Genomic DNA, 22,564 nt, shown 5'->3' with positions numbered 1-22,564 from the left:
AAAGAGGAATATTGAAAACAGGAAATGCCTTTTAAAATTTGTTTTTGAAGGTCAAGTTCCTTTTACCCACTGTAATGTGACACGCGAGCCAGGACTGTAACTTTGGGAACTGACTGGCTGGCTCCTGTTTACACAATTTCTAGATTTGAATCGTAAGTTGCACTGGCGCTTGGTTTCTCTGCGTTACTCTAAACCTCAAATTGGATGGAAAAATGACAAATCCTGGAGTCAGACAAATGAAACAATTTGGTCTCCTTACCCAAGAAAGGATGCGTGTGCCTTAGAAACCAAGGAAATTCATCAGATTGATTCTGTAATGAATGGATTGTCCAAGAACTAAAGATTGTGTGGGCAAAACCTATACTTCGTAGAGTTTAGCAGGATCAGATGCGGTGTCACTGGAACAATTTAAAGGAGTTGGACAGGGTAAGGCAGATGTTTTCCCTGAGTGTGGAGTCACACTTGCACAGGGTCATGGATTCAGAATAAGGCTTCAGCCATTCAGCCTGAGATTAGGAGAAATGTCTTGATTCAAAAGACTGCCAACCTTTGGAATTTTCTGTCCCCAGGGAGCCGAGCCATAGTTCAACCAGAGTTCGATGAAGTTCTAGGTACTAAAGAACTCAAGGTATGTGAGAATAGTGAGGAAAAGTGTAGATAACATAGAAGATTGGTCATGATCTTATTCAATGGCATAGCAGTTTTGAGATGCCATAACATCTAATTCAGCTCCTATTTCATATGTTCTCAAAGGCCCAGTCTCACCAAAGAGGAAGGTGAAATGGTCACAATCAGCAACATGCTTAGGACATGCAATCACACTATTTTTCCAGGAAGAAGCAAGCTGACATAACAGTCAAAATGAGATCATTCTTATTCTGTAGAGTCATCGAGCTGTACAGCATGGAAACAGACCCTTTGGTCCAACTTGTCCATGTCGACCAGATATCCTAAATTAATCTTGTCTCATTTGTCAGCATTTGACACATATCCCTCTCCTTCCTATTCATATACCCATTCAGATGCCCTATTAATGTTGTAATTGTACCAGCCTTCACCACATCCTCGGGCAGCTCATTGCATACATGCAACACCTTCTGCATGAAAAGGTTGCCCCTTTAAATCTTTTCCCTATCACCTTAGACCTGTGCCGTCTAGTTTTGGACTCCCCCACCCCAGAGAAAAGACAGTCTCTCCATCCATGCCCTACATGATTTCATAAACTTCTATAATGTCACCCCTCAGCCTCCAATACTCCAGTGAAAAAGCCCCACCCTAATCAGCCTCTCCCTCTCACTCGACCATCCAACCCTGTAACATCCTTGTAAATCTTTTCTGAACTCTTTCAAGTTTCACAACATCCTTCCTTTAACAGGGAGACCAGAATTGCATGCAATATTGCAAAAGTGGCCTAACCAATGTCCTCTACAGCTGCAACGTGACCTCCCCAACTCCAACATTCAATGCACTGACTAATAAAGGCAATCATACCAAACACCTTCTTGACTATCTTGTCTAAATGGGACTCCACTTTCAAGGAACTATGAACCTGGACTCCAAGGTCCCTTTTTCAGCAACAGTCTCCAGGACCTTACTATTAGGTGTATACATCCTGCCCTGATCTGCTTTTCCAAAATGCAGCACCTCACATTTATCTAATTCAAACTCCATCTACCACACTTCAGCCCATTGGCCCACCTGATTAAAGTCCTGTTGTACTCTGAGATAACCTTCTTCATCGTCCAGTACACCTCCAATTTTGGTGTCATCTGCAAACTTACTACCATACCTCCTTTGTTCACATCCAAATCATTTACAGAAGAACCTCGATTATCCGAACGAAATGGGCGGGCACTGTTTTATTCGGATAATTGATCATTCGGTTAGTCGATTGCATGCCTTTCCTCTGGGGCTTGGAGTTTTCTGTTAAGTCTGTTCCCCATTCAGGAGACGATCCCCCAGTCCAACACCACCCCTCCCCCCCAACCCCCACCCTCACCCCCACCCCTTTCTAATCCCACCCCCTCTCTGGGGCAGAAGAACTGGACACCAACAATAAGACTGCTGCTGCTGCCGCCTTTGTGCTGTAAGTCTCCAAATAGCGTGCGCACACACACACAAAACTTTTTACTGCATCTTTTTGACAGGTTCCACCTCTGCCCTGTACAGGACAATGTTGGAGAGATTATCTGGGGAAGGGGGGTTTAGATACATCGCTCTGTAGAACTCCAGGGAAAGAATGGAGAGAGAGAGAGAGAGAGAGAGAGAGAGTGGGCGGGAGGTCAGTCATTTGGAGGCAGTGCCTGTTTAATCACTGTAAACAAGATGCGATCGGAAAAACGTCTTTGATGTAATGTTTCTATCGGGACCTCGAGATTTCCTTCGGATAATCTGATACTCAGATAATTGATATTCAGATTATTGAGGTTCCTCTATATATAAATAAGGAAAAGCAGTGAACTGGGCACCAATCCTTGTGGCACACCACTGGTCACAGGCCTCCAGTCTGAAAAGCAACTCTCCTCCACAAAGTTTTAAAGATTACTTTTCTATTGTTCCTTCTCCCCAACCTCAGACTGAAAAGAGGCAGCCATTCACCTCATTGTGCTTGCTCTGTTTAATGCAAATATTGTTTTTATTTGAAAGGTACTGTTGAATCTGTTTTTGCCACTCATTCAAGTAGTGAATTCCCACTAATGACAACTTGATGTGTACAAACATGTCTCCTCATTTCCCTTCTGATTCTTTTGCTAGTTATTTTAAACCTGTTTCCTCTGATTATCAATCCTTCTGCTAATGGGAACACTTTCCACTTATTTATTGTATTGGTAATGCAGCTGTTACAAAACAAACTGTAGTCGATATTATATAAGTGGTATTTCAGGTGTTAACCAGCAAAATTCAGGTATCCAAGCAACTCAGATAATTATTATATCATTATGTGTCTTTGGGTATTATAGTAAGGCATTCATGTCTCAACTTGACAAAATATTCAGGTGATACAGTAATTGCAGCTTTAAAGTTAAATTAAGTTTATATTGCAAAACCCAACATTTTCACAGTAAAAGTGAGTAACTAATGTATAGAACTATCTTTATTGTACATTTTTGTCCTTTTCTACATCTTTGCTGCTGAAGACAGTCATGCCATCTTGGCTACAGTGTTTTTTTGTCACCAGCAACTCTCTTGTATCGCATCCGAGAGGTTATCCTTCATGTGTGACCTTGACAATCAAACTCGATGGATCATCATTACAAAGTGTAATCCTATCAAATAATATCTGCTCAAGGATCACAGAGGCGTGGAAAAAAAGAGTAAGACATTCTGTGTTTTGTGTCTGTTCCATCATTCAATTAGATCATGGTAGATTATATCTCATCTCTGTTCACAAGCTCTTGCTTCATATCATTTGATTAAAAAGTATCATACCTTACAAAAATCCATTTGTTTGAAAACATAATATTGGCAGCTTCTGGCTCAGAAAGTGTTTTAGATTATCACTATCCTTTGTGTGAAAATGTGCTCTCTGACTTCACTTCTGGATCCTCATTTTAGTGAGGTTTGTCTCAGTATTCTAGATCCCCAATGTGAAGTAATAGTTTCCCTGTATCTGCCCTATATTATCCTTTTATCATTTTAAACAGCTTGATTAACCTTCTCAATTCAAGTTCATCAAGCTTGTTCTCATAATTTAACATTTTTGACATCCTTCTCTTGAATCTATGTGGTACCATCAAAAAGATCAGTTCCTGAGGTTTGGTGTCCAAACTGAATAGAGGACAAAAGAATTAGAAGCAGTCCCTTTGCACCTGTCCCAACAGTCAATGAGATCATGGATAATCTCCTCTTAGGCAGTACCTTGAGATTAAGAATGGTTTGTTTCTGCCCAGTTTAATGATTTTTGAGATGGCTGATAAGTCCAAGCCATAATCGATACACTCCGTTACATACAGGGCATGTAGTGCTTGAAGGATTGGGTGGATGCGTCCCTGACAAGTTCAACCTTGAATATATTCAATTACTCTGTCCCAGCAGCTCTCTGAAGTAGAGAATTCCAAAGATTAATGACCCTCTAAGAAGAGGACGGTAGAGTGGCTCAGTGGTTAGCACTGCTACCTCACAGTACCAGGGACCCAGGTTCAATTCCAACCTTGGGTGACTTTCTGTGTGGAGTTTGCACGTTTTCCCCGTGTCTGTGTGGGTTTCCTCCGGGTGCTCTGGTTTCCTCCCATAGTCCAAAGATGTGCAGGTCAGGTGAATTGGCCATTCTAAATTGGCCATGGTATTAGGTGCTTTAGTCAGAGGGAAATGGGTCTGGGTGGGTTTCTCTTTGGATGGACTTGTTGGGCTATAGGGAATCTAATTTAAAAGAAATTCCTCCACATCTCCATGTTAAGTAGAAAAGCTGTCATTTTGAAACAATGTCTCTGTATTCTATATTTCCTCAGGAAGGAAAATATTCTCTCATCATCTATCCTTGTCTACCCCTACTTTGTCTATTTATCCTAAAAACTCAATCAAGTTTGTGAGACATGATTTCCCAAGCACAAAGCAATGTTGACTATCCTATTCAGTCCTTGCCTTTCCAAATACACGTACATCCTGTCCCTCAAGATTCCCTCCAACAACTTGCCCACCACTGATGTCAGGCTCACCAGTCTATAGTTCCCTGGCTTGTCCTTACCACCTTTCTTAAATAATAGTACCATGTTAGCCAACCTTCAGTCTTCTGGCACCTCACCTGTGACTATCAATGATACAAATATCTCAGCAAGAGGCCCAAAAATCACTTCCCTAACTTCCCACAGCGTTCTAGGGTACACCTGATCAGGTCCTAGGGATTTATCCACCTTTATGCATTTCAAGATATCCAGCACTTCCTTCTCTGTCATATGGACATTTTTCAAGATGCCACCATCTATTTCCCTACAGTCTATATCTTCCATGTCCTTCTCCACAGTAAACACTGATGCAAAATAGTATCTCCCCCATCTCCTGGGGGTTCACACAAAGGCTACTGATCTGATCTTTGAGGGGTCCTATTGTCTCTCGTAACCAAAAGTTACCCTTTTGTCCTTAATGTATTTGTAAAAACCCTTTGGATTCTCCTTAACCCTATTTGCCAAAGCTATACCATGTCCCCTTTTTGCCCTCCTGATTTCCTTCTTAAGTATATTCCTACTGCCTTTATACTCTTCTAAGGACTTAGTCGTACTCTCCTGTCTATACCTGACATATACTTTCTTCTTTTCCTTCTTTTTCTTCACCAAAATCTCAATTTGTCTAGTCATCCAGCATTCCCTATACCTACCAGTCCTTCCTGTCACCCTAACAGGAATATACTGTCTCTGGAATTTCTTTATCTCAGTTCTGAACACTTTCCATTTCTCAACCATCCCTTTATCTGTGAACATCTGCCCCAATTTTAAAGTTCTTGCCTAATACCATCAAATCAGCCTTCCTTCAACTTAGAACTTCACTTTTAGATCTGGTCTATCCTTTTCCATCACTATTTTAAAACTAACAGAATTATGGTTGCTGGTTGCTTCCCACTGACTCCTCAGTCACCTGCCCTGCCTTATTTCCCAAGAGTAGATCAAGTTTTGCACCTTCTCTAGTAGGTAAATCCACATACTGAATCAGAAATTGGCAGTCTCTGTCTATGTTTGGGAAGTTAAAATCTCCTACCATAACCACCCTATTATTCATACAGATAACTGAAATCTCCTTACAAATTTGTTTCTCAATTTCTTGCTGACTATTATGGGGTCTATCATACAATCCCAATAAGGTGATCATCACTTTCGTATTTCTCAGTTCTACCCAAATAACTTCCTGGGATGTAGTTCCGGAAATATTCTCCTTCTGTACAGTTGTAATGCTATCCCTTATCAAAAACCCCATTCTCCTTCCTCTTGCATCTCTTTCTGTCCTCCCTGTAGCAATTGTATCCTGAAACATTAAGCTCCCAGTCCTGTCCACCCCTGAGCCATGTTTTGTAATTTCTATGATATCCCAGTCCCATGTTCCTAGCCATGCCCTGAGTTCATCTGCCTTCCCTGTTAGGCCTCTTGCATTGAAATCAATGCAGTTTAATTAATCAGTCCTACTTGCTCTCTTTGTCCCTGTCTACCCTGACTATTTGGCTCGCTTCTTTTCTCAACTGTACCAGTCTCAGATTTATCTCTTTCCTCATTATCTCCCTGGGTCCCACCAGCCACCCTCCCTCCCCACCTTACTAGTTTAGATCCTCTCGAGCAGCTCCAGCAAATCTCCCTGCTGGTATATTAGTCCCCTTCCAATTCAGGTGCAATAAGTCTTTCTTGTACAAGTCACTTCTACCCCAGAAGAGATTCAAATGATCCAAAAATGTGAATCCTTCTCCCATTAACCAGCTCCTCAGCCATGCATTCATCTGTTCTATCCTCCTATTTCTACCCTCGCTAGGTCATAGCACCAGGAGTAATCCATATATCACTACTCTCGAGGATCTCAGTTTTAAATTCCAGCCTAACTCTCTATATTCCCCCTTCAGTATCTTATCCTATTCCCTTCCTATGTCATTGGTTCCAATGTGTACAATGACCTCCTGCTGGTCCCTTCCCCCCTTTGAGAATATTCTGCACTGTCTTTGAGATATCCTTGATCCTGGCACCAGGGAGGCAACACACCATTCTGATTTTTTGCTGCTGGTCACAGAAACGTCTGTCTGTGCCTCAGACTAGAGAGTCACCTAATACAATCGATCTCTTGGAACCCGACATATCCATCATTGCATTAGAGCCAGTCTTGATACCAGAAACTTGGCCATTTGTACTACATTTCCTTGAGAATCCATCACCCCTACATTTTCCAAAACAGCATACTTGTTTGAAATGGGGATAGCCACAGGAGACTACTGCCTATCTCTCTTACCTTTCCTGGAGTTAACCCATCTTTGTGACTGTATCTGTGACTTTTCTCCCTTCTTATTACTGCCACCCATCACAGCCTTGCTCTTGCAAATTCTTCATTGCCTCTAACTGTCACTTCAACCAATCCATTTCATCTAATAGAATTTACAACCAACAGCATTTATTGCAGATATAATCCTCAGTAACACAAACTCTCCCTAAACTCTCACATCTGACAGGAAGAGCATATCCTTTTACTAGAGTCACTGGTAGATAGGATAGTGAAGGCAGCATTTGGTATGTTTTCCTTTATTGGTCAGAGTATTGACTACAGGAGTTGGGAGATCATGCTGCAGCTGTACAGGACACTAGTTTGGCCACATTTGGAATATTGCGTGCAATTCTGCTCTCCTTCCTATTGGAAAGATGTTGTGAAACTTGAAAGGGTTCAGAAAAGATTTACTAGGATATTGCCAGGATTGGAGGATTTGAGTTATAGGGAGACGTTGAATAAGCTGGGGCTGTTTTCCCTGGAGCATCGGAGGCTGAGGGGTGATCTTATAGAGACTTATAAAACCATGAAGGGTGTGGACAGGATGAATAGGCAAGGTCTCTTCCCTGGGTGGGGGAGTCCAGAACTAGAGTGTATAGGTTTAGGGTCAGAGTGGAAAGATATAAAAGAGACGTAAGGGGCAAACTTTTCACGCAGAGGGTGGTACATGCATGGAATGAGCTGCCAGAGGAAGCGGTGGAGGTTAGTACGATTGCAACATTTAAAAGGCATCTGGATGGGTATATGAATAGGAAGGGTTTGGAGGGATATGGGCCAGATGCTGGCAGTGGGACTAGATTAGGTAGGATACCTGGTCGGCATGGACGAGTTGGACTGAGGAGTCTGTTTCCATGCTGTACATGTCTATGAATCTATGTGAAGAGAGTGAATGAGTGAAAACAAAATATATATATAATATATAGATTGGTTAGGCTACTTTTGAAATATTGCGTGCAATTCTGGTCTCCTTCCTATCAGAAGGAAGTTGTGAAACTTGAAAGGGTTCAGAAAAGATTGACAAGGATGTTGCCAGGGTTGGAGGATTTGAGCTACAGGGAGAGGTTGAATGGACTGGAGCTGTTTTTCCTGGAGCGTCGGAGGCTGAGGGTTGACCTTAGAGAGGTTCACAAAATCATGAGGGGCTTGATAGGATAAATAAACAAGGTCTTTTTCCTGAGGTGGGGGGAGTCCAGAACTACAGGGCATTGGTTTAGGGTGAGAGGGGAAAAATATAAAAGAGATCTAAGGGGCAACGTTTTCATTCAGAGGGTGGTGTGTATGTGTAATGGACTGACAGAGGAATTGGTGGAGGCTAGTAAAATTGTAGCATTTAAAAGGCACCTAGGTGGGTATATGAATAGGAAGGGATTGGAGAGGTATGAGCTGGGTGCTGGCAAGTGGGACTAGATTGGGTTGGGATATCTGGTCAGTGTGGACGAGTTGCACTGAAGGGTCTTTTTCTGTGCTGTACTTCTCTATGACTCTATAAGGGCTATTTTTACTTCTTCCAATCGACAGACCCAGAAAATAGCACTGTCCTATTCCTCTCCAAATACTGCTCCCAGCTAACTTAATATTTATGGCTTACATTTTAAAGTTTAATCAAGAGACATTTCTGAATAAAACATATAATCAAGAAAGAAACCACTCTACTCACTATTGTAGATTTACAGCATGGCTACACTTAAAACTATTCACTTATCTGTGTCTGTGCTGTGACCTCTCCCAAAAAGGTTTCTCCAGGATCAGTTGTGAATTTCACTGTTTGTTAAGTTTTCCTCAATGTACTCTGATGTCCAGCAATACATTAATTCAACAGCAAAGGCAGTAACTGTGCAGATTCACTGTAGTGTCAGTTAGCAGTGAGGGTTCCTTTCTTTCCCTCTCTCTCTCTCTTCCTCTCTCTCCCCCCTACACTGGCCTGACCACATGCTGCCTATTGTCTGTCCCTCTGTCTTTTAAAAGTGCTATTGTTTTGACTTCTTTTTCTCCAAAGTTCCAAAACAATGCAACAGCATATAAAACAGTAATTGCTGTTCCTGAAATTTGAGGCAATCACCTCCAACACCTAAAATACCGCAAAAAAGGAGCAGTCTGTTACAGCCAGAAATTTTTCCTGTCCTCCATCTTGGATTACCCTGAATCCTCTCATTAGAGAGTTCAGAAATTACAGACAGGGACTGAAAGTCAGAGAATTGTGAGACACACAGTCTCCATGTTAGAAGTGCTGATTTATTTAGCTGCATCCCAGGAAAGTCAATTGAACAACATGGATTCTGAGTAGAAGTCTCAGTAGAAGAAGCCAACAGCAATTGGATATCTGTGTGCTATTAGAACTCAGGACAAGTTATAATGAGTTATTTGGCTGTTAGGTGCTGCAGTCAGGGTTTAGAAAAACTCATGAAACTTGTGGCAATTCACAGGTCCAGCTGAGCTGTTTGGGAGGTTGGAGAAAGACACATGGAAAGATTTACCTTCATGAAACTGGCTGTTGGTTAAAAGCTGGAGTTGGTTTGACCTTTCAGTGATCTGTTCACGTGGTGACTCAAAGATCACAGGGAAGGGCTAGAATATTGCTTTTACTCCATTTTCCCTCAGGAAAGGAACTACAAAGAAAATCTGGGACTGAATCTTATGTAATTTTGTCTAAGTCCAAGTTGCTTTTGTTTTCTGGAGGATTTTTACTTGCCTCATGAGTGTTATCATATCTTGCCAAACTTACATTGTTAATCAGCTGCCTTGCTCCAATGGTGTATCTCACATCTAAATTCTGCAACTTTTTACCATATGCTGTTCCCAGAACAACTCTTCACACAACAGATATCTCAAAACTCACCAGCATTCCATGCACTGGCACCATCTTTAAAAGTCTGTTGTGCATGCAGGCAAACACCTTCAGTCCAGAGCTGCCTAAATGATTTCTGAAATTTGCCCTGGATGTGCCAGATAGGGGTAAGTTCGTGCCCTGTTTTGCAGGCAAAGTCTTAGAGGTCTTGCAGGACAGGGTGATGCCAACACAGGACTCTGTCCCAGGACTAGCAGTGGAAGCCAAGGTGCCAGACCATGCTAGCCTTGTCCCAGGTTAAAGCAGTCTCAGTCATCTGGAGAAATGCCAAATATTGTAGGAAGAAAGTCAATGACCTTCTCCACTCTGCCAGAATAAGTTCCAACGTCTTCTCTTTAATACTTCACACTCACTGTATTTCTGCTCTGTAACCAACTCATACCAGAGCACATGCTCTACCATTCTTACCACTGCTCACAACATCTTCTCTACTCACCCTCAGCCATCCAACCCTTCAATACACTAATAGCATACATTCTCTGCCTACTCACTCATTCAGGATACCTACCCTCCTGCACAATGTCCACCCACTTTCATCTCCTGTAATACCTGTTTCTCTCCCATACCATAAGGAAAACAACTCAATAGGGCAGAAAGACTCAGGACAGATGGTGTGCTGCCTTTTATCCAGCTTTTTTGCCCTTTTAAGGAGAGCATGTTCCCATTAATCTGCTGCATTTGTTCTTCTAGGTAGTGGAGGTTGTGGGTTTGGAAAGTGCTGTCAACATTGAGTTGTTGCAGTGCATCTTCTAGATGGTATACGCTGCTGCCACATATTACACATATTAACCCAAAGCAAAACCAAATTAAATACAGTAGCGCCTCGACTTACGAACTTAATCTGTACCAGGACCCGGTTCGCGAATTGAAAAGTTCGTGAACTGAATCAATTTTCCCATTGTTCGGATATTCAAAGTGCGCGTAGCAAAGCAGAACAATTACAATGAAACCACAGGCTTTTTGTGTTCGTACCTTCGTTCGTACCTTGAATTTCGTACGTACGTTGAAGCAAAACTTTACGTACAATTCTGTTCATAAACCGATTTGTTCATGAACGGGGTCGTTCGTATGTCGAGGGGCTACTGTATAACTAATTTGCTAAGGACAGGGACTGGAAACCTTGTTTTCTTTTTATCTGGTTCTCAGCGTTAGCAAATATAGCAAGTTTATGCTGTGTTCCCTCAGGTAGGGTCAAACAGGCAGCATGGAATTGAACAAAACTAATGAAAATAGTGAGAGAGTTCGAATTCATATTCCCTACAAGGCTACTTAAACATAGAGGTTGCTTTCAAATGGTACAAAATATCATGGACAAGGTTATCTAGATCCACTGTTGTTTGTCATTATATAAATGAATTGGATGAGAATATAGACATGGTTAATAAGCTTGCTGATGACACCAAAATTGGTAGTATAGTCGACAGTGAAGAAGATGATTTAAGATTACAAAGAGATCTTGATCAATTTGACAATGGGCTGAGAAGTGGCAGATGGAGTTTAAATGTGAGGCATTGCATCTTGGTAAAACAAGGGTAGGATTTATGCTGTTAATGGTAGGGCCTGGGTAGTGTTGTCAAACAGAGAGATGTAGGGCTTCATGTGTGTAGTTCTTTGAAAATTGCACCATAGGTAGAATGGCTGGTAAGGAAGATGTTTCGATGCTTGCCTTCATTGCTCAGACCATTAAATATAAGTTGTCATGTTGATGTTGTACAGGATGTTGATGAGGAGAAAGTGAAAACTTCAGATGCCCGAGGACAGAGTCAAAAAGTGTGGCACTGGAAAAGCAAAGTGAGGACTGCAGATGCTGGAGATCAGAGCTGAAAATGTGATGCTGGAAAAGCGCAGCAGGTCAAGTAGCATCCAAGGAGCAGGAGAATCGATGTTTCGGGCATGAGCCCTTCTTCAGGAGTGAGAAAAGTGTGCCAAGCAGGCTAAGATAAAAGGCAGGGAGGAGGGACTTGGGGGAGGGGCGTTGGAAATGCGATAGGTGGAAGGAGGTTAAGGTGAGGGTGATAGGCTGGAGTGGGGGTGGGGGCGGACAGGTCAAGAAGAAGATTGCAAGTTAGGAAGGTGGTGCTGAGTTCGAGGGTTGGGACTGAGACTGGAAGACTAGTTCCAATCGTGAATCCCAATTCCTTCATCTCTGCCGCATCTGCTCCCAAGAGGACCAGTTCCAATACTGACTTCCACTGACACCCTCCTTCGACTGACTGAACTGGTCCTCACTCTGAACAACGTTTTTTTCCAATCCTCCCACTTCCTCCAAACCAAAGGAGTAGCCATGGGCACCCGCATGGGCCCCAGCTTTGCCTGCCTCTTCGTACGATATGTGGAACGGTCTATCTTCCACAGCTACACTGGCTCCACTCCCCACCTTTTCCTTCGCTACATCGATGACTGTATCAGCGCTGCCTCGAGGTTGAACAGTTCATCCACTTTACCAACACCTTCCACCCCGACCTCAAATTTACCTGGACCGTCTCAGACTCCTCCCTCCCCTTCCTAGACCTCTCCATTTCACCGACCGACTCCCACAGCTAACTAGACTACACCTCCCCCCACCCTGCCCGCTATAAAACGCCATCCCGTATTCCCAATTCCTTCGTCTTTGCCGCATCTGCTCCCAGGAGGACCAGTTCCAAAACCGAACAACCCTGATGGCCTCCTTCTTCAAAGACTGCAATTTCCCCCCCAGATGTGATCGACGATGCTGTCCACCACATCTCCTCCACTTCCCGCTCTTCCGCCCTTGAGCCCCGCCCCTCCAATCGCCACCAGGACAGAACCCCACTGGTCCTCACCTACCACCCCACCAACCTCCATATACATCATATCATCCGTCGTCATTTCCGCCACCACCAAACGGACCCCACCACCAGGGATATATTTCCCTCCCCTTCCCTATCAGCATTCCGAAAAGACCACTCCCTCCCTAATTCCTTTGTCAGGTCCACACCCCCCACCAACCCAACCTCCATTCCCGGCACCTTCCACTGCAACCGCAAGAAATGCAAAACCTGCGCCCACACCTCCCCCCTTACTTCCTCCAAGGCCCCAAGGGATCCTTCCATATCTGCCACAAATTCACCTGCACCTCCGCACACATCATTTACTGCATCCGCTGCACCCGATGTGGCCTCCTCTATATTGGGGAGACGGGCCGCCTACTTGCAGAATGTTTCAGGGAACACCTCTGGGACACCCAGACCAACCAACCCAACCACCCCGTGGTTCAACACTTCAACTCTCCCTCCCACTCCACCAAGGACATGCAGGTCCTTGGACTCCTCCATCACCAGACCATAGCAACATGACGGCTGGAGGAAGAGCGCCTCATCTTCTGCCTAGGAACCCTCCTAGGGATGAACTCAGAATTCTCCAGTTTCCTCATTTCCCCTCCCTCCACCTTGTCTCAGTCCCAACCCTCGAACTCAGCACCACCTTCCTAGCCTGCAATGTTCTTCCTGACCTCTCCGACACCATCCCCACTCTGGCCTATCACCCTCACCTTAACCTCCTTCCACCTATCGCATTTCCAACACCCCTCCCCCAAGTCCCTCTTCCCTACCTTTTATCTTAGCCTGCTTGGCACATCCTCCTCATTCCTGAAGAAGGGCTCATGCCTGAAACGTCGATTCACAGAGTGATACAAGTGTACCTTCTTATGTAGCATTAATCAGCTAGATAATAAGCTCAAAGTATTTTGCAAGATGAACATTTAATGGGAAGTGAGGAAATTGGAGAAGAGGAAGAAGATTAAAGACACAGTCAAAAGTGTTCGGTTTTTACGAGCACTTGAAAGCAAGTAGAAAACTATAAAATGGGCTCATAAGAGATATAAGAGATACCATTCCTGATGAAGGGCTTTGGTCTGAAATGTCAATTCTGCTCCTCAAATGCTGCCTGATCCGTGTGATTTTCCAGCACCACACTTTTGACTCTAATCTCCAGCATCTGCAGTCACTTTTGCCTCACAAGAGTTCCTTTGAGAAATATAAATGCAGAACTTGTATCTTCAGGAAGCACAAACCATAGACTGAGGGTTAAAAATGAGCATACACTTATTCTTGGGTTCAGTGGTCGCTGAACTCCCATCTTTGAATAGGTTCCATGCTATTGACTGCTGGCATTGATCAGGGGACCAAGCAGCATGCACTGATAACGAAATGATGCTGCCACCCTACTCCTCTTAAAGGCCATCCATCGCGGGGAGCAGCACTCATTGAAAAGTTGACTGTACTGACACTGGCTACACATAGGATCTGCACAATGGAGCACCAGCAAAGAGGCAAGGACTCTTAGGCTCACAGATGCAGCTTGATAGGAGAGAGAGGTGATGCTTCTGTGGGAGGCACTAACCTCACAGCAGATGAAGGGATGGGAGCAGATGGCCAGGGACGATTAATAGATCTATTGAATTGAAATAAGTTTATTATCACATGTACCGAGGCACAGTGAAAGGCTTTGTCTTGTGAGCAATACAGGGAGATCACAGTATTAAGTAGCACAGATAAGTAAATAATAGGTGAACAGCAGCAAAAACGAAAACACAGGTACAGGCGAAAGTTAAGAGTTTGTGAGTCCATTCAGTATTCTAACAGTAGGGTAGAAACTATTTCAAAACTGGTTGATGGATGTGTTCAGGTTTCTGTACCTTCTCCCCAATGGTAAAGGTTGTAGAAAAACATTGCCAGGGTGGGATGGATCTTTGAGAATGCTGGTCGCCTTTCCTTGACAGCAGACCTGGTAGATGGATTCTGTAGATGGGAGTTTGGCCTTTGTGATTGTCCAGGCCGAATTCTCCATCTCTGTAACCGTCTCCGAACTTGAATGGTATACCAGGTAGTGATACATCCAGACAAAATGCTCTTGTTGGCACACCTATGCAAGTTGGTAAGGGTATTTACCGTCATGCCAAATTTCCTCAGCTGCCTGAGGAAGAGGAGACATTGTTGGGCCTTTATAACCAGTGCATCCACATGAAGAGTCCAAGAAAGCTTGTTGTAGATGACCACTCCCAGGAGCTTGACACTCTCCACTCGTTCCACCTCTGTGCTGTTAATGTGTAGGGGGGCATGAGTAACATCCCGATGAAAGTCAATAATGAGTTCCTTGGTTTTGCGGTCATTGAGAGTTAGGTTGACCTCAGTGCACCATTTTTCCAGGTCTTCCACCTCCTGTCTGTAGTCTGTTCGTCACTGTCTGAGATTCGACTGACTGTTCCTAAATACCTGACACTAGTGACACTAGTGGCTCCTAGGTCATACGTGGGTGGTCAAGATCAATGATAGTATCTTCAAAGAACATCTTTTACTTACACTCATCCAACCTCTCAAGCTGTTCAATCAACGACATCACCATCATTCACCCATTAACAGTTGTAAATCAAAACAAAAAGCCATTATTTCAGTGTCAACAATGGCAGGAAGTGCTAAGTAGTAATTTAACTACTTCTCAACACTGCTCAGTCAATTCCCTATTCAATTCCAATGTTCACACTTGCATTCCTAGCAGGGGCCACTGAATAGCTATCAGGAGCATGTATTCTATTCTCTGACCTAGGGCCAAATGTAGCACTTTTCTGTTGCCCTACCTAAGATCAATTGAACAGTAATTGATACTGGGATTTTTCTAGTCTGCAGATGTGTTAGGCATTGACACAGTTAAACTGCAGGCAAGAATGTTCTGCTACCAAAGAAACACCTGCAGGCATAAAAGACACTTCAACTACAGGAAGAACTAATGATCATGTGAATGCGACCTTTGAAGTTGAAAGGAAGAGACTAATGCAGAGAAAAATTCTATGGAGTTGGACAATGAGCCAAGTAAATGTTGGCTAACAAATAGAGAACAAATTCATAGTTATAGGAGACAGCTCAAACTCCCAAGAATTGCTACCATGAACATATGAAACAGTTCCTCACACTAGGACTATTACTGGCCTTCATACCAAAAAGATCTCTGTGTGAAAATCATACATTTTATATTATGTTAGTTAATTTTATTGCTTTGCATTTGAAATGTTGACTTAAATAAATTGTGGTAGAAAGGAAGCAAAACTACACTAATGTTTTACAAATGCTAAATATGGAAACACAGTGCATGCAGTAAAACTGTAATCATTCACTGCATTACTGCAATTGTGAAGCTATTTATACTCCCAAATCTGGTGTTCAGAGCACATATTTCTGTTACGCCATTTCAAAGTATGAAAGGCATTCAGACAGTTAAAATTAATCATTTCCTGTTTGTTTACTCTGACCTTGCAATTAAGCATCTGTTTTCAATAATTAACCTCTAGCAAGTCTCAGTTTGTGTCTTTTGGTACCACTTACCAAAGAAACCCTTGTGTGCAGTAGAGGTGCTACTACTTGAGAGCCAAGCACCCAGGTTCAAGTCTCACTTGCTCCAGAGGTATGTAATAACATCTCTGAATAGATTGGTTAGGAAAATATCAATAAGCAATATGTGAGCATTTGTTTTAAAGAGGCAGTCAGGATCATCACACCTCTAATAAAAGTAAAATACTGCAGATACTGGAAATCTGAAACAAGCACAGAAAGTACTGGAGGAAATCTGACAGTAGAGAGAGAAACAGAATTAACATTTTGAGTTTGCTATAATTCTTCTTCTGAAGAACAACATCTCTACTTTGGCAGCTCCAGCCATCACACTACCACAGGCAATGAATGTAGATTACTGTACTGACAGTGACATGCACCAACAAGTGTGAGAATGCTCAAGGTAGAATTAAGTTTTCAGTCAAATTCCAATCCAGATTATAACCCAATGAATATGCAGTCTTGCAGATATTGGATAAAGTGGGATAGAATTTGCTGTAAATTGATGCTTTAGTTGAGGCAGTTAGAACTACTGGACATTAGATTATTGAGTTGATATCTTAAGAGCAAGAATGGAAAATGGGTGATTTATTGGTGGTGCTTAATTGTTTAATATAATATCACGAGTGATTTGGTGATGGGAAAAAAACGTTTTGTAAACAATGTAAAAAAGAGAGAAAAGACAGGAGTGGAGAATTTGTGAAATACAAATACAGTGAATTAGATAAGAAATTTAAGCAGTTAATTTGCATAAACTACCAACCTGCAATTCCCAAGTCCATTTGATGAATTCACTAAGATCACCAGCAGGCAAGATATGGTTGTTATTGGATCCCACTAATCAATAAATTTGACAAATCCAGCAAACTTTATTTGAATTGCTGCCAATCTAAGAGACTCATGCATTGAGAGCTGAAGGTATTAGCACACCATAAAACACAAGGCAGAAGCAGCTGCAGTTAACTTTAAATCGCCGTGGGCTATCACTGCATCAGAAATGCTTCTCAAAGTCTGTGAAATGAAGATGTGTTGATTACACTGTGATTAAAAGCAGAACCCTCTGCTACTCTACATACTTAAATTGTTACACTACATACTTAAGTTGTTACACTCTAACATGAAACAATGATCAGCTGTGGTACCAGTGCCAACTGATCTATTATTACGGTTGCTTTGGTGCTCATCTCAAATTGCTTTACTATACTTCAATCTCCAGCTCAGACTTTTCTACTCCGCACAGTGCACAATTTGATGTAAAAACTCAATGAGCCAACATTACTATCAGCCTTCACTCACCCTGCTCACTAAATAATTACATTTGAACAACATTTCATGTCTTCTGCATGTCACAAATTGCTTTGCAAACAATCGATTAATTTTGAGTGTACTAATTGTTTTGTGACATCTTGGGCACAGAGGTATTGTCTCTTACTTTAGGCCAGAAGCTCAATGAAGTAATGGCCATGGTGTGTGTGTGTGTTGATAACCAAACAGTTGACTATCAGCCTGTATATCCTTCCAATATATCAAGTGACAGGGGTAAAAGGAGGAGTTACTTGGTCAGCTATTCTGCAGGAAGCAATAACCATCATTGTAGTATCTTATCAAGCATAATCATGGACCAATGTAAATCCAATGAAAGTCGGTAATCACTAACACCATCTTAGGAATAATACCTGAAGGTGGTGAAAATTGTTTTGCAACAATCTGTGCCCAGCAAAGTCATACCAAGAGCAATGAGATGAATGAAGAGTTATTTTATTTCTAATAGTGTAAAGATGGAGTGTTGTTTTTTCTGTATTTTTAATTGTGTGGACTGCAATGGAAAAACAATTATTTTAAAGCTAAGGACTGTTGAAGGATTACTGCGTGTTGTGAAAGCAAGTAATCTTAACACTCATTGTAAACTCCAATCCTGTGAACAGAAACTACAGAGCTTTTCCAGTTTTCCTTGTGTCTATAACATCCATGCTTTTTTCTTCCTGTCCGTGTGCAAATGTGTGTCAGGAGAGTTTATAAGGGGATTAGAGTTTTAACTAGTAGACTTATACATTGACTGTGTAACTGTACCTAGAGTCTGCTTATTTGTAATAAATAGTCATTCTTGTTAAGTACAGAAACCTTGTCCATGTTTTCTGTCACCCTGAGTCTGGCAACTTCTGCACAGTTGTAAAAAAATCTTTAACTTTTGTGATGAGGATGCTGGGAATAGCAGGGCTTGATATCTAGTTCATTATCTGTTGTTGTGGTCCAGAAACTAAATGGTGAATGATGAAACCTGAACCAGTCTTGGAATATATTTATTCACAGAATGAAACATTACAAATATACATCTCCTAACTCTACTCTTGTATCAGTAAAAGTAGAACTATTTTTTGATCAACCTATTCAGTGATGTTATTACACACCTCTGGAAATGATAGGGCTTGAACCTAGATGACATGGCTCACAGGTAGGGACACTATCACTGAGCTCTCTGTAAGTGAATGTATATATGTGCTCAAAGCTCCCACCTATATGTGCTTAACTTCAATTGATACAACTAACATGTAGGCAGAAATGGGACAGCAGATGCTGGAGATTAGAGTCAAGATTAGAGTAGTGCCGGAAAAGCACAGCAGATCAGGCAGCATCAGAGAAGCAGGAAAATCAACGTTCAGGCAAAAGCCCTTCATCAGCAACTAACATGTAGATGAGGATGAAAATTAGCCACGTCCCCAGATTTCTTTGTTCTTCTTCAATGAAGATGCAAATTAATTTTATTTTGCTTTAAATGAAACAGGCATATTAGGCCTGATTTAATATTTGATCTAAAATACAAGTTATAGAGGGATTTGAAGATGATGATAAGTAGCTCAAATTTAATATTGTATGTTGAGGAACAGGTAGGCAGTATGAGACAATGATGATGGGAGTAGAAAGCAAAGAGAACTCAGTGTGCAACATAATAAGTGCTGTTTCGACAAACAGTCACAGCAAAGGTATGAAATGTCATGTTTTAACTATGTCTCTTATTATCTTGACTAAAAACGAAGTTATATGATGGCTGGAAATCTGAGATGGAAACAAACTGCTGGAGAACAACAGTGGGTCCTGCAGCAAATGTGGTGAGAGAAACAAAATTCATGTTTAATGTTTAATATGATTTCTTCATCTGCTGATTATCTCTAGAATTCTCTTTTTATTCCTTTTTTTTCTTGACAGTTTCTCCCATTTAACAGAGAGGCTGAGAGATGGGACCCTTTTAACAGTGGCTTGGCTAGGAACTCTGACCATACCTAGTGTTGTGTCAACTAAATCTAGCTCAGGTTACAGGATAGTTGTCAGTGAGTTTGTTTTTTAACATTAATGACAATACAGCAAGTACCGTTTCTACCTCTGAGCCTGAAGCTGTCGTCAAGTCCCACTCCAAGACATGCCAACCACAAAAGGGGCATTCATGACGTGGCCAAATACGTTGAGATCAACTTGTAATCCTTCCAAAAAAATGCCAATATGGGATATGTCTCCTTGCCCTACCTATGCAGGAGATCAATGCTATGGGAAGGATTTGCTATTGAACAGTGAATTGAAGATTACTACTAATTTTTAGGTAGGGTATTTGAGCCTTGCATCTATCACTATCAGCTATGTTACTACAGACTACCAATTGTATTAGTGTTAGTTACTAAAGGAACCTGACTGTTAACATTATTAATATGAATCAAAGTACCTCTATATTGCTGGTTTTCTCCCTATGAATCCATTCCCCTTTGATTCAATTTTTTGTTTTTTTTTAGCTTCGTCAACTGACATATCTCCTCCTGGTTCTCAGAACTTCTAGTTATTGTCAAGAACTTACAAAGATAATCAATTGCAGTAGACATGAATTTTATAAGGTAAGCACATTAATATTTGTGGGTGTTGTGATTGCATATCATCTGACCAGCTGTCACATGATCAGGTGACCTGTGATCCAGCCACCTGAAATACCTCAACAAAGTTGGAAATCTATGCATGACCACGTGTATAAAAGGTCCTTTTAAACTTGTAACTGTCATATGAGAAAAGCAGAATGGGCTGCAAAAGAAACTGGATGATTCTAAACATTGGAGCTTGACTGTTTATAATCCGAACCTTTAATCATAACCTGATGGTAAATTTAATAATAAACCTGACAGCAACAAGATGATCCTGCCAAGATTTCTGCTAATGAATATTATAACAGACAGTCACAATAGTGGGATGTTTATGTAGACTCAGATATTATAAGCAGGTCATTATTACAAATGTATAACTATTTCATTTTACATAAAAAGAATGTGCATCTGTCTTGGTGGCTTTTTATTTTGTATATTCCTTGGGTTGAGTCTGCCATGCATTTGGGTATTGTCCAGACAACTCAGTCTGTAATGAGCTATTCAGAAACCTCAGTACAAAAGAGACAGCAAAAAGACGACAGCTAAGGGGGAGGACAGCACTAAATTCCTGAAATAACAGTCAATTTATTTCCCCCAATGACAGTATTCCAGCATGAGGCATAACGTTTTCAATGACTTTGCAAACCATGATATTGCACTGCCAGAGATGAATCACATACTCAAACAAATCCTTGTTACACAGTGAAATAATTATCAGGAGTATAATCCAATTCTTTTCTTTACTCTTTCCAAATTTCAAATATGCCAATCTGCTTTTGCAGTGATTTACCGACCCCAAGATCAGTTTGAACTGATTGTTCACTAATCTGCAGATTGATAGTGAATCCAAGTGGCAGTTTTACTTATTTTGAAGATTCGACAGTCTTTGTCAGTTTGTCCAGAGTTCATGGATAATCTAAACTCTCTTGCTGTCTGTGCGCTTTGCATCACTCCACCTGCCTTTAAACAATAATTGGATCCTTGTAAGTCTGGATGCTAGGACTTCAGTGAACTGTCTTCTTTCTTCAGGCTGATCACAGAGCTCTCACTGAGTACACTTTGGAAGAAGATACACACACATGTCTCATCCTGCTTCACAGATTAAAAAATAATCCAAGGAAAGGGGAAGTCATAAAACAAATCCTACAGGCTCTTGAAAACCAAGCTTGGCATTATCCAACGTAACACAATAAAATTTCCTAAGGCACTTCATAGGAGCACTGTAAAGCAAAGGTGGACCTGAGCAATGTAAGCTGATATGAGGTCAGATGATGAAAAGCTTGGTCAGAAGAGTAATTAGTAAAGAGTTTTAAAGAAGGAAAGAGAGGTAGAGCAACAGATGGGTAAACTAAATTTGTATAAGTAAGCAAGATTTACTTATGGAGGGCAGGGAGATCAACCAGGACTGAAAACGGAGGTTGAGAGTTATTAAAGATACGTATGAGGATAACCTAGGTTGATAAATAACAATGGAGAAAGTGAGAACTGCAGATGCTGGAGATCAGAGTCAAAGAGTGTGGTGCTGGAAAAGCACATCTGATCAGGTAGCATCCGAGGAGCAGGAGAGTGGACATTTTGGGCATAAGCCCTTCATCAAGAATAAGGTTTGTGGGCCAAGAGGGCTGAGAAATAAATGGGAAGGCGATGGGGCTGGGAGAAAAGTAGCTGGGAATGTGATAGGTAGATGAAGGTAGGGGTGAAAGTGATAGGTCAGAGAGGAGGGTGGAACAGATCAGTGGGAAGGAAGATGGACAGGTAGGACCATTCAAGTAGGCAGTGCTGAGTTGGAAGGTTAGGACTAGGATAAAGTATGGGGAGGGGAAGTGGGGAAACTAGTGAAATCTACCTTCCTCCCAGCTCCACCCCCTCCCATTTATCTCTCAGCCCCCTGGGTCCACAAGCCTCATTCCTGATGGAGGCCTCATGCCCGAAATGTCGACTCCCCTGTTCTCTGGATGCTGCCTGACTGGCTGTGCTTTTCCTGGCTGTGCTTCGTCACTGATAAATAACAATCAATAACATGCAGATATTATTCAGAACCATGCTGGAGATTGTTCTTTCATATTTCATTTAGACCATAGCTAATCTTTACCACAACTCCATTAAATAAGCCTTGATTTTTAACTTAACACCTCTCAAACTCATTCTTGAAAATTTAAATTGACCCAGTCTCCACAGCCTTTTGGGGGAAGAGTTTAGGTTTTCTAGTTTAGAGTCAGAGGTAGCAGATCTACAAGGAGGTAGCAGAAATGAGATTACAGCTTTGGGGAAGACTAATCATACTTTCTTCTTTGGAAAGACTTAAGAGATTTTAAAGGGATGGGTAGGTTAGATGTGAAACATTTCCACTGCTGAGGGAATCCCAAACTAGAACCCCTAAGTACAAGATACATAATAACAAAACCAGAAAAAAAGGGATGTATGTAAAGAACATAAAATGCAGTACAACAAGAATTTTTGAGACAAATAGCTTTGACACTTTCAAAAGGAACTGAAAGAAAAGGAATAGAGAAATTTTTAAAAGCTGAAAT

General features: G+C 41.7%; 1 long non-coding RNA gene across 1 annotated transcript; it reads left to right on the top strand.

The window, feature by feature from the left end:
* Window positions 1–3,211: 3,211 nt before the first annotated feature.
* Window positions 3,212–19,984, top strand: LOC132836588 (uncharacterized). The gene is made up of 3 exons (XR_009647380.1): window positions 3,212–3,314; window positions 19,170–19,241; window positions 19,914–19,984. It is a non-coding gene; the product is annotated as an uncharacterized LOC132836588 (long non-coding RNA).
* The last annotated feature ends 2,580 nt before the right edge of the window (window positions 19,985–22,564 follow it).

The sequence above is a fragment of the Hemiscyllium ocellatum genome, chromosome 47 (genome assembly GCF_020745735.1).
Source record: "Hemiscyllium ocellatum isolate sHemOce1 chromosome 47, sHemOce1.pat.X.cur, whole genome shotgun sequence".
Taxonomy (NCBI): Eukaryota; Metazoa; Chordata; class Chondrichthyes; order Orectolobiformes; family Hemiscylliidae; genus Hemiscyllium; species Hemiscyllium ocellatum.
Note: the sequence above shows the minus strand (reverse complement) of the source record. Positions and strands in the feature narration are given on the sequence as shown.